Source organism: Podarcis pityusensis (genome assembly GCF_964106645.2).
Source record: "Podarcis pityusensis genome assembly, chromosome: 4".
In the NCBI taxonomy this organism is placed as follows: Eukaryota; Metazoa; Chordata; class Lepidosauria; order Squamata; family Lacertidae; genus Podarcis; species Podarcis pityusensis.
The window spans coordinates 95,968,749-95,976,390 of NC_138027.1; the positions used below are offsets into that span (position 1 = coordinate 95,968,749).

General features: G+C 42.0%; 1 long non-coding RNA gene across 1 annotated transcript; it reads left to right on the top strand.

Moving 5' to 3' along the window:
• Positions 1-880: 880 nt before the first annotated feature.
• Positions 881-5,238, top strand: LOC308475546. The gene is made up of 2 exons (XR_013985301.1): positions 881-1,025; positions 5,170-5,238. It is a non-coding gene; the product is annotated as an uncharacterized lncRNA (long non-coding RNA).
• Positions 5,239-7,642: the final 2,404 nt, after the last annotated feature.

Genomic DNA, 7,642 nt, shown 5'->3' on the forward strand with positions numbered 1-7,642 from the left:
AGTAGAAAGCAATGAACCTGGATTGGAGAAAGTGTTCCTCATCTCCTTCTCGGGCTCTGTAAATTATTTGGTGTGTGTGTGGGGGGAAGGCTTTATCCGATTCCCCATCCATGGCCACCACATTGTCACCCATCCTTCAAGTCCCACCCATTCAACTCGGCAGGACTTTTGTTACTTTGCTATGTCAGGGAGCCTATTCCTATTTGTGCCTTCATACCCTTCAACATTTCTCTGCTGAAGATAGGGACGTCCCATTCGATAATGATAGTTTTACTATTTATACCCCTCACATCTTTCTGGGTTGCCCCAGCACTCTGAGCAGCTTCCTACATATATAAAAACACAACAAAACATTAAACATTAAAAAACCTTCCCTATAAAGGATTGCCTCAGATGGCTCCTGGGTCGGATAACTCCATACCAGTCAACATTTCTCCAATGAAAATAGGGACATCCTAAGGAAAAGCGGGACATTACAGGATCAAATCAGAAACTGGGATGGCTTCTCTAAATCAGGGATGTCTCTGGAAAATAGGGGCACTTGGAGGATCTATGCCTTTCTATTGAAAATAGCAAATACCAAAGGACCAGATGGAGAGGTAAAGTTAAGGGATTATCTGTGTCAGTAGAATTTCTAGCTTGGGCAAGTATCTTTTAAGGAAAATAATGCCTTTCTAGTTAGCCTCACTCAATGTTAGATTTAATTAGTTCTCATTCTAAAGAGCCTCCCTTTTCCCAGTGGTGTGAAGGGAACTCTCTTGAAATTGAGACAGCAAGTTCTCTGAATGATCTGGTTCTAACAATTCTAAACATAGAATGCAGGATTTTGTTCTGGAATTAGAATTCTGCCAGCACTTTGTTCACACAGCCGAAGTAATCATAGCGTGTGTGGATTTTGGAAGGCTACGGCTCCCTGTTGGGCAAGAGTTCAGCACTCCTTGCTAGGCCCAGCTACATGCAAGAAATGAAGGGGAGCAAAAGCACTGGTCTCCCTCCTTCTTCTGGTGCTTCTTTCTCAATAATACGTAAGTGCAACAGGGGAAAGAAACCAGAAAAGAAGAATTGCATTAGACATCTGCCCTGATCTGTAATTTGGTTTTTCGAGAAGTAAATTGGCTTTATGTGACCACCTGTTTGGGAGCAGGAGGGTGGATAAAAATAGCTTTGTATTAAGACAGAGCTTAAAGAGAGGCACTTAAGAAAAAGAAAGAGAAGAAGAGATGACTGCAGCCTGCATTTAAAATACAATTAGTTCATGGTGGCTATGGAGAGTCTGGTCCAAGCCACAAAGCTGTGTGACATCACCACAATGTACAGTGCACTGTAACCGTGGCGAGGTTGCAGTCCACAAGCAGTCACTTCCTTCCTCACTGCTACTTGTATCCCACAAGCATCCACAGACCTGAGTGCCTGTATATTGTAATATGAACTTCATGGCTTTCCTCCAATATCTTTCCATTATTTCAAAGGGTCCAGCCCATAGCTGTCAATGTTCCCCTTTTTTAAAGGGAAATGCCCTTATTCCGAATAGGATTCCTCACAAGAAAAGGGAAAAGTTGACAGCTATGGTCCAGCCTTGTGTGAGCTCCATGGCATGGGCGTTGCTTCAGAGCAGTACAAACAGGACTCCAGGAACCCCGAATGCCATGGCTGATGGCAGGAAGGGATGGTGGCACTTTCCCGACCTCTCGGCTGCAGAGATGCTGCAGCGTACAGGAAGGGAGAGCAGAACGGGAAAGGCGGCAGGGCGGACAGCACTCCGAAATGCAGCAGCAGAACCCATACGGTGCTCCTGTCTGTTCGGATATAGTTCCATTCCACCTTAAAAGGGTACAGGCATGACGTTTGTGTATCACATGCCTGTTTACTCCCAGCACTGCTGGGAACTTCCGTTGTACAGTGGTACCTCAGTTTAAGTACTTAATTCGTTCCAGAGGTCCGTACTTAACCTGAAACTGTTCTTAACCTGAAGCACCACTTTAGCTAATGGGGCCTCCCGCTGGAGCATGATTTCTGTTCTCATCCTGAAGCAAAGTTCTTAACCTGAAGCACTATTCTGGGTTAGCGGAGTCTGTAACCTGAAGTGTATGTAACCTAAAGCGTTTGTAACCCGAGGTACCACTGTATGTAGTTTTTGTGTTACTGCAATTTTTCCAGAGACGAAGGCATGCAGACATCTTTTCCTTTGTTCCTGAACTATGCTGAATAAATGCTGTATATAATGCTTACATCTGCCTCTGTCCGCCTCATCTGCTGTGTGGAGATTTACACACTCTGCTGACGGAGCGTGCATGGGTCTCTAAGCGTATCAGAGGCTCGTGTCGCTAACTGACTGATGCTGTTCCACCAGAGACTGGTGATTGTCCGGAGCCAGCTGGGGGCCTGTCTGATGACACCGTCTCCCCGGTAGTATCCCAACACTGTCAGTGTGTTGCACAATGCCAACTTCCCTTGGCCCTCCCACTTTCCTTCCTGGTGAGTTGCAGTTCCGCTTGCTGCCACCTGAACCATGTGGGAAGAACTCACAGTGTAGCGCCTCCCCAGGCTGTAAAAAGGGGGAATGTGAAATATGGGCTTCTCGTGTTTTGTAGGACTTCTTGCATTGTCTTAGTGGAGCAGGAAGGAGGCTGTACTTCCCTAGCTCCCACGCATGCTAAAGATAACTGTCAAAAAGCCTCTAATTTGGGTTTCCTTCCACATCAAGATGCCCATGCATTAAAATTCTCTTGCGAGAGGCCCTCCCCTGGGTGTCCCTGCCACAGCTGGAGGTGAGCTGGATGGAGTCACAGGAGGCAACATGGTTGTGGGAGCTTTCCCCAGAATGTGCTCCCCAGGCTGGCTTGACCGATGTCCTCTCTTTTTGCTAGCAGGCAAAGAACATTTTCATTCCCAGCCCTTTAGTTTCTTGTGATGTTGATTTTATGCTGTCTTTGTGTCTGCTGTTTCATTCTTGCATTGTTCTACTGATTTATTTTAAAATTTGAAATTGTACACTGGTACTTTGGTTTACGAACTTAATCTGTTCTGGAAGTCTGTTCTTAAACCAAAGCATTCTTAAACCAAGGCATGCTTTCCCATAGCAGCAGGGGACTCAATTTACAAATGGAACACACTCAACAGGAAGCGGAACATGTTCTTATTCCAAGGCAAAGTTCACAAACCAAAACACCTAGTTCCGGGTTTGCAGCGTTCTTAATCCAAGTTGTTCATAAACTAAGCTGTTCCTAAACCAAGGTATCATTGTACTTGTTAACCACCTTTGAAAATACTTGCATTGATGGTCCAATTCCACAAACAGTGAGTTGCCCAAGATCGCCTCTGTCTTTTGAGCCATTATATTACCTCTTGCAAATAAAGTAGCCAGAACTCTTTCCATGAGTCTAACAAAGTGTAGGATCCAAGCGTCTTGGCACCTCATAGTGCCAAGAAACACACTAGCATTTGCGTCCCTGAAATAACTCAGCCATCTAGTGGGCAGTGGGTGAAGTTTGCCTTTCAAGTTTTGTTTATATGGAAAGGCAAACTCCAGTCTGGATCACCCTTATTAGGAGTGGCCAACTTTCACAAAAGTGGCAGCAAGTTTTAGAAGAACATAACTCTTCTTCAACAAAGTTTTTTTCCCTTTTTTTTTTTTTTTAGGAAAGAGGAAGATAATATATTTCTGGTAGCGAAGGCCAACTGCAGTTCGTTAATAGTCTTAAAATGGTAACAGAGGAAACTGTTTGCAGGCTAGTCATTTTAGAATGTGGTATAACTCAGGCTGCACAGAAACAAGAATTGACCGCAACTCTTTGGAAGTATAAAAGTGGTTATTCTGAAGCTGCATTTCCCATTGATCATATCTGTGCTGTAAAGTAGAAGATCATAAGAAGATTGCTGCTGGCTTAGGCCAAAGTCCTATCTAGTGCCGCACTGTGCATCCCACAATGGCAAGCCTGTTTGTTATTTAGACTTTTTTTAAAAAAAATATATCCTACTTTCTTTTCCTTTTTTTTCAAATTTTTTATTTCAAAACCAAAAAAAATTTACAAACATCAAATTCAAAATCCATATTCATTTTCTGACATAAGCCTATTACATAGCTTACCTAAATTAAAATATATCTAATTGCTCTAGGCTTCCCTTTGCTATCTGTAAATACAACGCAATTAACAAATTATATTATAAATGATATTATAGGTTCCCAAATACCCCCCACTCCCCTTCACCCATGTGTGATCTCAATATTTGACTTCTTCCATCTTGTTGTGTTGTTATAATTTAATAATTATTCAATTGATTCTATTATTATTTTCTTGCTTATCCCTGCATGTTTTACACAATTATTAGAGGCCACTCAAATCAGAGAAAAATTAGAGGGTGGGATGGAGTGAAGGAATACATGAAAAAAATATGGTTCTGTTTGTTATTTAGACTATTATGTACCTATGTTCAGCCCCACTGAACAAACTGCTCCTGATATATTTATTTATATTATATATTTATACCCCACTTTTAGCATCAGCTAAATCTATAATTTTATGGTTTTTGAGTATATATGGCTCTAGGGGACAAGTGATTCAGGAACGTTTAGCTTATTAATCAACTCCCTTTTAATCTAATTATTGGTTTCAAACTATACCCAATTACCATATTTTTTGCTCTATAAGACTCACATTTTCCCTCCTAAAAAGTAAGGGGAAATGTGTGCGCGTCTTATGGAGCGAATGCAGGCTGCGCAGCTATCCCAGAAGCCAGAACAGCAAGAGGGATTGCTGCTTTCACTGCGCAGCGATCCATCTTGCTGTTCTGGCTTCTGAGATTCAGAATATTTTTTTCTTGTTTTCCTCCTCCAAAAACTAGGTGCGTCTTGTGGTCTGTTGCGTCTTATAGAGTGAAAAATACGCTGCATTGAAATTGCATGCTGTCAATAATGCCATGGGTTGTATTCAGCTAAGACCTACTCAGAGTTGGCTCACTGAAACGAATGACCCTATGTTAATCTTGTCCATCAACTTCACTGCATTTACTCTAAGTAGGACAAGCATTGAATACCAACCAATATATGAGGATTTGGGGGACGTTGAAGGAAATGTGAGAACTTAGAAGTTAGTATAAAAAACTGTTTGCTGTTCTTAAATGTAAAGCCCTTTTTAAATACAGTAATTTATTTTTCGTTTCCTTTTATAGTAACACAGCAGAACCAAAACGAGTAAGGATAATCAACAGCCTCAACAAATAAACATTAACCAACTGGAACTTTTGTTGCTTAATCTACAAATTAACAGTGCATTTCCATACATGCCTACTAAGAAGTCAGCCCAATTGAATTCCATAGGCTTATTTCTGAGCAGACATGTCTAGGATTATACTGTAAGCCTATTAAAGTACAAAACTAGACAAGTCTACTAAGAAGTAAGACTCATTCAACTTCCCGAGGCTTACCTCTGAGTAGACATGCCTTGGATTGTACTGTAAGCCTATTAAACCTTGCAGCCCAATTTAAATTTAAAATATGTATTGCCATTCTCAATTACACTTTAAAACACATCTATTCAACTGCTTTATATGTACCACTGAATGCATCAGGACATATTTGCAGTGTAGCATTGTCTATTACCGGAATAATTCTTATTTTGATTCAGCCATATGAATTACATCTTGCAAAATTGAATTATACTAGTGTCGTAAAGCAAATTTATAGCACAACATCAGATCATCTTATTAACATGATTTCCTCATTAATCACTCCAGCCATTACTTCCGTTATGTGAGGGAATATGAAGTGCCTTTATTTTTCGGTCTCAACTGTAGCTTGAATTTTAATGCCTTTTTCTCTCAACACTCAATGTTCTCTGCAGTTCCAGCTGCTCAGCACTAAATCAAATAAATCATGATTGAGGTAGAACATGCTGTGATTTTGTTTATTACTCAAGATGCGATACTTTTCTTTATTTTTAAAAAGTTAAATTGATTTGAAAGGGTACAACTGTGTATTGCTTGAGTACTGTATCTGTCATATTCTTGAAATTTCTGACCTTAGTCTGAGGTGAAGGATTAGATTTATAGTTTGTATTCTATTTATAGGTTCCAAATCATTTTGGACCTGAAACAGGTGTCTTGACATGTGCATTGCATGCTTCCAGCAGCTCTCTCCTCCAAATGCAACAGTTTGAATTAACTGAAGTTTCAGCCTTCACTAAACAGTCTTCAAAGGCAGCCCCGTGTTGTAGTAGTCTAGCTTGGAGGTTAGGAAGGAAAGTGCCCTTGCAATCGGATTTTCCTTTCATCACAGCTGGCAACCTCTGGTTCTAAAAACAGCACTGGGTCCAGAACTGCCCCTAAATTGCCACCTGATCCTACAGGAAGAGAGTATGTCTGTCTGGAATCTGGGATATAAAAACTCTCCAGTCAGTGAGAAGTTCCACCATTAATATCTCCTCCATCTTGTCTGGAATGAGGTTCTGAGTGTTTTGTCATGATTAGTTCACCCACTGCCTCACCTGGTGCTCTTGAAAAGGAAAAAAAGAGCTGAATATTATTAGCATAGTGACAACCCTGAAGTGTCCCACAAGGCAAGACACAGTGATAACAGCAAGAACCTTTATTCAACTACAGAACTGAACCACAGGGACAAAGCGACTGCTTATATACATTTCTGAAGGCCTGGGCCACTCCCACTCCCAACGTGATTGGCTGTCTAAACTTCCAAGCTGCAAATCATGACTCAGAGTTCAAGGGCCAATGGCAGAGGCCCAAAACCTGAAGTGTTCTGTGATTGGATATTATGTATCGAATCAGAACACAGGAGCTCAGAATCCTTAGTCCAGACTCAAGCTCAGGCAAACACAGACCGCTGAATACATAACAGACCCCTCATCCCAAAATTTGCAGACAACTGTCCCAGCATTTCATGGAGATATAAGGAAGCACAAGGGACACAAAGGAATCTCGTGGTACCCTGGAGGTTAAATCTCATTGGACAGCAGGCCCAGCTCCCAAGCTATTGTATGCCAGTTTACAGTTTGCTGGACTTGGCTGAGCCAGGATGGAGGAGATACACCAGTGTATCTCCTGCCATGCCAAGTATAAATTAGTTAAACTGTCATATCCCAGCTGCGCCAGCAACCTTCTGACTCAGCCAGAGATCTGCTGGATCCCAACCCACTCATCCGGGTGGACCTTGCCGTAACATTGCTCCCTTAGTCCTCAGTGCCGTGAGACCCGCAAAACATTCCCTGCCATCCAGGGATCTGTGCTGAGCCAGCCATTTGGAACACATTGCTATGAAATGGCCAACATCCATCACAGCTCAAGCTGCCTCTTTCTCAACATCTCTCGCTTTTAAAAGTCTCCGTTCCAAAGAACCGGAGGGGGCTTTTTACTCCTGGGGAAATGCCACTTTGTTTTCTTTACTCGGCTTCTAGCTGCAAATATGCACAAGTGAGGCATACTTGCCAAAGCGCCCCATTTGACTTTTCTAGGCGCACAGTGTTTTTCAGAGGCTTTTGTTTTGAAAAGGCTGACTCTGACCACATGCATACTCTACGAACGCGCTGGCTCCAGTTTGCGAGGGTTTTCCAAACCACTTCGGTCTGTGAGCACAGCAGTTCTTTTGTGTGCTTCTCCCACTTTTTATAGATACAATTACTGTGTATTATAA